The sequence below is a fragment of the Ursus maritimus genome, unplaced genomic scaffold, assembly GCF_017311325.1.
Source record: "Ursus maritimus isolate PB19 unplaced genomic scaffold, ASM1731132v1 scaffold_20, whole genome shotgun sequence".
NCBI classification, from domain to species: domain Eukaryota; kingdom Metazoa; phylum Chordata; class Mammalia; order Carnivora; family Ursidae; genus Ursus; species Ursus maritimus.
The window spans coordinates 21,437,544-21,447,840 of record NW_024424453.1 but is presented as its reverse complement, the minus strand read 5'-3'; the positions used below and the strand labels follow the sequence as shown (position 1 = coordinate 21,447,840).

General features: G+C 39.2%; 1 pseudogene; it reads right to left on the bottom strand.

Annotated features, from left to right (window-relative positions):
• Positions 1-6,179: 6,179 nt before the first annotated feature.
• LOC121104220 lies at positions 6,180-7,697 on the bottom strand (annotated as a pseudogene).
• Between the last annotated feature and the right edge of the window lie 2,600 nt (positions 7,698-10,297).

The window sequence follows — 10,297 nt, the reverse complement described above, 5'->3', positions numbered from 1 at the left end:
AAGGAGAGTGAGATGTATGCAGATGACTCAAGCAGAGTTTAGAACTCAGACAAATCCAGTCACTGGAGGAAATAGAGTGCAATGATCTTACTAAGGAACTGGGAGGGAAATGCAATTACTAAGGACTCAGGAACAGAGCAAGGGGCAGCCATGAAGAAGAAAGTAGGCAGATAACTTGGTTACTAGAAAACCGGAAATCAAGGTCAAAGCAGTGGCAGGAAAGAGCAAGACCAACTGTATCCTGAGCCAGTGAGTTTACCACCAGGGCCCTGGAGACCTCCAGCCGGTAAGCATTGTTCCTAGAGTTGGAGGCAATGCTGACTCTGGGGGTGGGAGGTGGAGGTAGTCAGGAGCCAAGCAAAAGCTCTAAGCCAAATTCATTACACCAGACAAATGAACTACTTCTTCAGAATCTCAAGTGCAGTCAGAAACTGCTGACAAACTACTGCTCTAAGAAGACCCATTTTTTTCCTGGGTCTAAAAGGAGCTGAACCTGGACGAAATTACGAAGACAACAAGTCTTGTGTTTAGTGTGTGTAAACCCCCTTCTAACCCCCAAGGTAACTCCAGTAATCAAAACACACTCATTTTAGAAGGCTGGCTCATCTGAGAAGTCCAAAGTGCTTGAAAGACATCACTTAATTAAGCCCCTCTTACAAAGACTGGCAGATAAACACTTTGTCCTAACTTCCAGAGGAATTATTTGAGGATCAGCTCTATTTGTAAATCTGGGGAACACAAAAGGAAGTTAATCTCTGCTGGTATTAGCCTGTTTGAGAGAATCCATCCCTAAAGGCCACAGGTAGCAAGCAGCAATGTCAGCTCAAAGGCCATGCTCTTGGGAATGTCCTGCAAAAGAAGAGCAAGGAGACAAGATGGGCGCTAAAGCTTGGATTTCAGTTTCCTCCTGGCCAATGTGTGTCCATCTTAGAGATAAGAGCCCACCTTCCTATTGCACTGCCATTATCACCCTCAACAACACCTAAAGGACTTCCACTAATATATTTACTGTAGACATGAAGTCAAACCTTGGTAAAAATTAAGGTACATCATTTTCCCTACCATTTTGCCAAGTTGGGTCAAAGACCTGCTGTTGTCTTTCTCTTCTGTTTCATTTGTTTTCTCTTTTCCATTTCCTCTCCCACCTTCCAAGTTTATGTTTCGTGTGCCTGCCGTCAAGCAATGGCACTGGAACAAGTCCCATAGTTTACACTAGGAGGATCAGAGAATCCCTGTTAAACACCAAAGTATTTACTCCCCCCAGAAAAGGAAATAGAAAGGATCCTCAAGGTCCACAGATCTAGTGAGATTAATTAAAAAACAAAAACAAAAAGGCAGCAGCTGTGCTTAACATAAGGTACAATCACCAGGACCTCCCCCTCTTCATGATACCCTAGACGTGTAGCAACTTCATTTGGTTATTTCAGGATGTTTTGTAAACAGGGCAGGCACAATCAAGGAATGGTTAAAAACATTTCAGTTGTATTTGTCTCTCATTTTCTGCATGTGTTTTCCCAAAGGCTTCTTTCTCAAAGGGACCCTGGAGAGGGGCCTTAATCATCTGTTATCTCTCTTGCTGCTTCCTGCTCAGTCAGTGGGAACACTGAAATCTATGAACACTCCCTGTCCTTTCCGATTTTGTATAATCCACGCGCTCAAGAGAGTAAGTTTTCTGATCTAACTCCATCCAGGACTTGGGTGGCATTTGGGAATCCAAGTCCTACACTATATGCTGTAACTACCTCTCCCCTCAACTTAGGTAAAAGTCGATCTCTCCTAAGAAGTAGAATGTACTTATCTTTCTTTGGCCATTTGGAAAAGCAAGACTTTGTTCCAAATGTCACTGTCAAAACATAATAGCATTGTAAAGCTTCTATATAGAAGTGGATTGCCTGTATATCTTCGTGATCATATTAGCCCAAGGGTTTTTAACCTGGGCCTGTGAATGGGCTTTAAAGGAGTCTCTTAACCTCCAAATTGTGAATGGTACAGCTGGAAGATGAGCTTGGATAGGGTGTGCCGGTGGTGGGATGCTGTTTCCCTTCCTTTCCCAGAAAGCTGAAAATGTAAGGAATGAGTCCTAAAAATATGGATTTTGTGGGAAACCGGTTTCCCTAATCTCTCTCATAATTCTGCCCCCACTCTGAGGTCCATATCTTAGACTTTGCTCTTGCTTTTAAGGAGGAACCTGGAAATGGAGTGAAAAAGAATGGAGTCAAGACCTCACATATAGTGAGCCCCGAAAAAATGTTAGTTGAATGAATCAGTGAATGCAAGAATGACTTTATGTGAGATGCTAGTTTTTGAAGGCATTTAAATAGAAGGTTGTAAGATTTAACTCCCCTTCTCTCTTCCTAACACTATTTGAAATTTCTGAATCATGTGTTTGAGAGGAGTTGACCCCACCCTCAGGTCAAAAGTGGACTCTCCTGGGCTTGACCCTATCAGCATATCCCATCTCCCTGACCTTCAGAGTTGGTTTAGAACAAACAGTCACAAATCAGGGCAGTAGGGGGCCAATGAGACTACAGTTGGGAGTTTTATTCAAGCTATCGAGGATGCTGACTCTCTTTTCTGCTGGATCTGAACCTGGAAGTATGCAGGCCCAGAAGCTTCTGGAAACTAACCCTAGATAAAGGAATCAATAAGTGGAAAGCAAGAATCCAAGATTTATTCACTTCATTTGGGCCCCAGGTCAAACCTTTCCTGAAGTCAGTAAACCTCTGTAAATTCTCCTTATAGTTTAAGTCAATCTGAGTTTGCTTTCTCTGTCTTGATAATGGAAAGATCATTAACTAACATAAACTTAATGTGCTTTGCAGGAAGTTGAAACACAATATGCATTTATGGGGATTTCCGAACTCCCAAACCATCGTTTAACCAAAAGACCACTTTCCTCATAATATTGCCAGTAAGGCAGTTATATACTTGTACACAATGCATTAGAGATAATGAATTTGTGTAAAAGTAATTAAGTTATGGTCATAGAATGAGTCGGTTGCAAAACAATAATTAGAATCAAGGAACTTGAATTCCCACGCCCCTAGAGACATTATCAAGTCTCTTAGGAAATAATGTTGAGATATTGCCTAAAGTGACATTTAAATTTTCCCTCATGTTCCTCTTAGTCGGATTGTGACAGATAGTTCCTGCTTAAAAGAACATAGTCACTTCTCTGACACAATTATTTTCCACTAAAAACAAAACATCAAACTGAAAGGAAAAGAGATTGCTGAAATAATAAGTTATTTATTAATACTATCAGATAACACAATCCTGGAACTAGAAAATTGGATTCAAGTTCTGAATTGCTCCAACTTTGCCCTAGGAGTTGTCTGGCAAACACACTAGAAGCCCACAGCTTATTTGAATAGAGGGAAATGAGTCTTGATCACGATTTGTGAGATACCTTTGTTCAAATAAAGATGGAATATGCGTAGATAGAACCTACTATTCTTTTAGCCCACATTTCCTTATTCATAGAAGGATGCCCTAGACTTTAGGATATGGAAAGAATTTTGTTTACCATCATTACTCCTGACCTCTGAGGGGCAACATTTTTTTATTTATAGAATTTCTGGAGAATCATGATTTTCCAAGCTTACAAAAGCCCATTTTAAACTAGTTTCTTGGTTTTGAAACACTGGTATTTTTGGTGATGAGTGTCTGAATTGGGGAAACAACACAGTGTAACAAAGAAGTTCTCACCAGGAGCTGAATGCTCTCTGGTCACTTTATCTCTCTCACGAACTTCCTGTGTAGAATAAATTTCTGTCTCTGAGACTCAGTTTTCTCCTCTACTAACAGTGGGGCTTAGACCAGCTGATCTCAAGGGTTTCTCCCCCAGAGATGGAGGAGTCAATGAGCAATATGATGATCCCACTATAATGTCAAGAACTATCATTTGAAACTACACATCCTCTGTAGTATTTAGTCCTCCCTGGTAACAATCAGAAATAAATTGTCACATATAGAACGACGATACTCATGAAAGATTCTTGATTAAGAATCAAATACCTCGAAAGGGGGGGTAATCAGAAGGGGGAATGAAGCATGAGAGACTATGGACTCTGAGAAACAAACTGAGGGCCTCAGAGGGGAGAGGGGTGGGGGAATGGGATAGACCGGTGATGGGTAGTAAGGAGGGCATGTATTGCATGGTGCGCTGGGTGTTATACGCAACTAATGAATCATAGAGCCTTACATCGGAAACCGGGGATGTACTGTATGGTGACTAACATAATATAATAAAAAATCATTAAAAAAAAAAGAATCAAATACCTCAAATTTGGCAGGAACATTTGAGTCTTACAAACAACAACAACAAAAATCCTAGAGCTAACTTTTGACACTTAGATACTATCAAGTTATGCCGTAAACCAATGATTAAGTAGGAGACATTATTCTCAAATCCGTTTTAACCCTTATATAAGGAAATTCTTTCTGATCCCTCTTTAGTTAGCACTCTTCATGAAAGAAGTAAATTGAAATATTTCAGTGCATGTATTACTTCAGCGGATCACATGTGCAAGGGCCTGACTATTCCACAGATGCCTTCATGTGACATCCTTTTGGCTTCAAATTTGAGTTAAATTAGCATGCTGCTTTGCAATGGACGTGAAACAACAGTACACCAAAACTCACTGGAGACTCAGGGCTTAGCTTTTTCTTTCTATGACTGAAAGTAGTTTTGTGTTTTTGACAGAGTCCTGTGGGTTTAAAACAAATTTTTTTTAGTAAAATTAAGTTAAAAAAATCAATATAAAAAACTAAACAAATGGTATAACAGGCTGTAATTCTGGTTTGGCTCCATTTCTACTCCTTTAGTGAAATGAGCATATATTATGTTGAACCTTATGACATTGCTATCTTCATAGGTCAAAATTTCATTTGGTTTCATCTAAGACCTTATAACTCATTTATTTAAGTGTTGGCTCTTACCCTATAATTGAAGAACTTATAGCTCCCTTTAAAGAGGAAAAAAAATTTTGCAGTTCGGAATTGTGGGTCTCAGAGTTTGTAATGGGAGGAACCCGTTGAACTAAACTGCTTTTTCCCAACCATTTAATTTAATCAATTTATTTATTTGGGGGGGGGCAGAGGGAGAGGGAGAAAGAGAATCTTAAGCAGTGTGGAGCCTAACACAGGGCTGGATCTCACAACCCTGAGATCATGACCTAAGCCAAATCAAGAGTCAGACGCTTAACCAACTGAGCCACCCAAGGCCCACACCCCCACCCCGCCCGCAACCATTAAACTATCAAAGTAGTACACCATGTATATTGATAAAAAACAACAACAAAAAGTACAAAAGGACTAAAAAAGAAAAGTACACGTATCCTGTCCTCCATCCCACTAGAAAAACATGATATTCATTGAACTCCCTAGGTATTCACTTTAAATCCTTTCTCACTTTATTTCATTTGGTCACAGCTATGGTCTGAATGTTTCTGTCCCCCACTCCTCCCCAAATCCTTATGTTCAAATCCTATGATGGTATTAGGAGGTGGGGCCTTTGGGAAGTGATTAGATCATGAGGATGGAACCTAGGAATGCAACTAACGCCCTCATAAAAGAAGCTCCAGAAGAATCCCTCCCTGCTTGGCCATATGAGGTTACAACCAGAACTTTGCAACCTGGAAGAGGACTCCATGCTGGCACCCTGATCTTGGACTTTCAGCCTCCAAAACTGTGAGAAATAAGTTTCTGTTGTTTATAAGCCACCTAGTCTGGCTATAGCAGCCCAAATGGATTAAGACAGTCACTCTCTCCTCAGCTTTAAATAACATGCTTATATACCTTCCCTTTTTGGTCAGTTTTAACTCCCTGGCCAAGAAGATGATAAACGAGCTATTAACGTATTATGTCCTACTTCATCCCCCATTTCATATTTTGTTATTTGTAGTATTAAAAATACACAGTACTATTTAGTATTTACTTTTTCTATTGGTTATATTTACAACCTTAAAGAAATACATAATTAATATTTCCATTTCCAGCTCCACCATCTTTACATTCTTAAAATCTCCCCCCCTCCTTTTTCTAAAGATTTTATTTATTTATTTTGACAGAGAGAGACAGCCAGTGAGAGAGGGAACTCAAGCAGGGGGAGTGGGAGAGGAAGAAGCAGGGTCCTATCGGAGAAGCCTGATGTGGGGCTCGATCCCAGAACGTCGGGATCACGCCCTGAGCCAAAGGCAGCCGCCTAAGGACTGCGCCACCCAGGCGCCCCTCCCCCCCCTTTTTAAAGACACATTTATTCAGTGCCATGACCATACCACTATATTTAGCAATCAACAGCATGGGTGCAAAAAAAAAAAAAAAAAAAAAAAAAAAAAAAAAAAACTACATTAGAACCCTTTGTTGGAATGCTTTACACTTTCCATAGAACAGAAACTAAAATAACCTGTTCTACAATTAGTCACAAATACAGTCCTCAAATTTTTTGCCCATACATATGAGTATTGTTTAAAACATGTCTTCTTCATAACAGCTAGGCCCTGCTACCACTGTGCTTGGCTGAGTTCACAAATCTGTTGTAACCTGTAGCTTCCCTGTCATTTCTCTGGCTCTCCTCTCCCGTTAAGCTGTTTCCTGGCAGTAATTAAAACCTCCTGCCACAGCTATAGCTATTGCTGCTGCTGGAACCGCCATAGCCAGCTTGGCTTCATGGTTTTGCAAAGTATTGGCCTCCACCACCATAGGGGCCAGAGCTTCTACCTCCAAAATTTCCTCCTTTCATGGGTCCAAAATTTGAAAATTGACTGTTGCAATTGCCAGAATCATTACAGCTTCCACCACCTCCAAAATTGCTTCCATCATTTACCAAATCCATTATAGCCATCCCCACTGCCACCATATCCACCACCACCTCGACTGCCACCAAAGCCTCCTTGTCTGCTGAAGTTCCCTCCGTGACCAAAGTTGTCATTCCCACCAAAACCACTTTCACAACCGCCACTAGAGTTTCCATAACGACATTGACCTCCTTGACTGGATGAAGCACTAGCCATTTCTTGCTTAGATAGGGCTTGCCTTACTTCACCGTTGCGGCCATTCACCACATGTGGCCGTATGGGATTTTTAAAGGACAATCTGTCTACAGAGTCATGGTCATCAAATGTTACAAAAGCAAAGCCTCTCTTTCTGCCACTGCCTCGGGTCAGTCATGATCTCAATCACTTCAATTTTCCCATGCTGTTCAAAATAATCTCTTAGATGATGTTCTTCAGTGTCTTCTTTAACACCATCAACAAAAATCTTTTTCATAGTTAAGTGGGCAACAGGTCTTTGAGAATATTCTCTTGAGACAGCCCTCTGGTTCCACAACAATTTCATCCAGCTTGTGTGGCCTTGCATTCATGGCTGCCTCCACCTCCTCTGCAGTGGCATATGTGATAAACCCAAAGGATCTGGAATGTTTGGTGTTTGGACGTCTCATTACCACACTGTCTGTGAGTATTCCCCATTGCTCAAAATGGCTCCTCAGACCCTCATCAGTTGTTTCAAAGCTCAAACCCCCAATGAAGAGCTTCTGCAGCTGTTCAGGCTCTTTGGGAGGCTCTGACTTAGACATGACAGCAGTGGGGGGCAGGGACTTTAATGATACTCGGTGGTGTCCAAGGGCAGAAAGCAATTCTCAACATCTCTTACCTTATTATTTATTATGTAAGAGAAAGAACACATCTAAATTTCCCTTCAACTTTCTTCCTTCAACTCTCTCTCTCCTCCATAGACCTCTTGACTTCTGTCAACTCCACCATTACTTTTATATTATTAGAATTTGTAACATTCACGTTTTGTTTTGTGAATGGCCATTCAGTTGATACTAAGTATTTTAAGTCAATAAAGTGTAATTATACTATTTTGCTTATGTAAATAGTATTCACTATAGAACAAAATGCATCAGTTAGAATAGAAAAGATAAATCTATATCATTGGCCCATATCACTAGGAGGGATGCTTCAAACATCATGATCATATAATTACATTTTCAAATACTCCATTAGAAGAACCAAATAATGACACATTTTAGTTTGCTTTATATTTGGAATGCGGCTTTCTTTTGTTTTAATCGCTTTCCATTTTTCCTCTTAACAAAGCACATGCCTTCACCATATGACTAAATTTGTCCAGGATCTTAATCCTAGTCTCTGTGGTATGGAATCCACTTTCTGCCTGAGGACATTCTTCTCCAGTTCAATAGCAATTGCTCTCTTGGTCTGCTGTACAGCTATAGTTCTAGGCCTTCCTTTCATTGGGTTAGGGATTAGCGTTTCTTGGATCTCAGGTTTTTTTGATTCTTGGATTCCTTTTTCTTTTTACTGTTTCATCCTTAATTGATTTTTTCAGAAAGAATTTTTGAGAGGTGAGCTTTCTGAGTTCTTACATTTCTGAACATGTCTTCATTTTACCCTTACAGCTGAGTGATACCTTAACTAGTTCCGATACTCAGCTCCTGAGAACTCTGAAAGCAGTGTTCTACTGTCTTCTGGCACTGAGTGCTGTTGATGAGAAGACTAGGGCCAATTAAATTTTTGTTCTGTTGTAGTTGACCTGTTGCTTGTTCTCTGGAAGCTTTTAGAATCTTCTCTTAGTATTTAATGTACTATAAAATCACAAGTTTATGGTGAAGTAAGGGTTTATTTTCATTTATTTTGCGTGGCCCTTGGTAAGCCCTTTTACTCTGAAGACTCCTATCTTCGCTCTAAGAAATGTTCTTCTATTATTGCTCTCATTATTTTTTCCCCTGAGTTTTCTTGTCTCCTTCTGGAACTATTGGTTGGCTATTATCCTCCCTGGATTGACCCTATATAGTTTTTGGACTTTTAAAAATATTTCTTCCCCTTTGTCTTTTTGCTTTACACTTTGGGAAATTCCACTAACCTTTTCTTTCAGCCCTTCTGTTGTTTTTGTTTTAAAGATTTTATTTATTTATTTGAGAGAGACAGAGAGAGAGCATGAGCTGGGGCAGTGGGGGGAGAGGGAATGCAGAGGGAAAGAGATAAGCAGACTCCCTACAGGACCCTGGGTTCACAGCCTGAGCTGAAGGCAGACACTTAACCACTGAGCCACCCAGGTGCCCCTGATTTTTTTTAATTAGAGGAATTTCCAACAATTCTTTTTTTTTGTCTCTGATTGCTATCTATATAATACATAGATAGATGATAGAATATATATATATATAATAGATAGATAAACTTGTTTTATGGATACACAGGCTTCTCAAATTATCCTGAGGTCACTAATTAGAATACAAAAAAAGAAAAAAAAAGAATTTTGTTTCTCTGAGGTCAGTTTTTTTTAAAATAGTTCTTTTGAAAATTTTTAAAACTATACCTTCTTTTGGTTATTTTTCAACTAAGTGAACCAGAAAAATGTGTATCAGAAAAATTGCCTAACCTTTGCCCCATTAAAAAAACAAGTTTTGGGGCACCTGGGTGGCTCAGTCGGTTAAGTGGCTGCCTTCAGCTCAGGTCATGATCCCAGGGTCCTAGGATCGAGCCCCACATCTGGCTCCCTGCTTGTCCTTCTCTCTCTGCTCCCCTGCTCCTGCTCTCTCTATCTCGAATACATAAATAAAATCTTTAAAAAAATAAAAATAAAAATAAAAAAACAAGTTTTATTATGAAAAATTTTAATGCTGTACAAAGTAAACAAAATATAATGAACTCCATGGACTCATCACCCAGCTTCAATAAATATGAACATTCTGCCATTCTTATGTCACCTTCACCTTCTATAAATTTTTATAACCAAATTATTAAATAGCTCACATTGAGTTGGTCATTTGAATTTATTTTTCATTTAGTAAATTATCTCATTAGATCATATCATACACATCTTCAAAGTCACCTAATTCAGTGAATGACATTATTAAAAATTATAACAAAAAACCCTGACCATTTAACAGAGCACTTTCTATGCTGTATACTATGTCACGCTTTACAAAAACATTGGTTCATTTAATTTAAGATGATGTGTTCATGACTGTGTTTCTTGGATACAATAAAATGCCAACACAATTGTAGCTGCTGTTATAAGGAAGGGCTATTTCTCAGGAAATCTTAATCTTAATAATTTGTCTCCTAGAGACAAATAATGGCCTTTCAGTGATTTAGTATCAAAGTCACATCAGTTATAACACCAAATTATAAATAAGATGCTTTTATAAGAACTAAAATATTTTTTCTGTACACATGATTCTAAAATTCAGGAATAAACTAAGAGTTTTAGCAAATGAAGAGCCAAAAGATCTTGTTTATGCCCATAGAAGGCAGAAAATGGATTCAGCTGA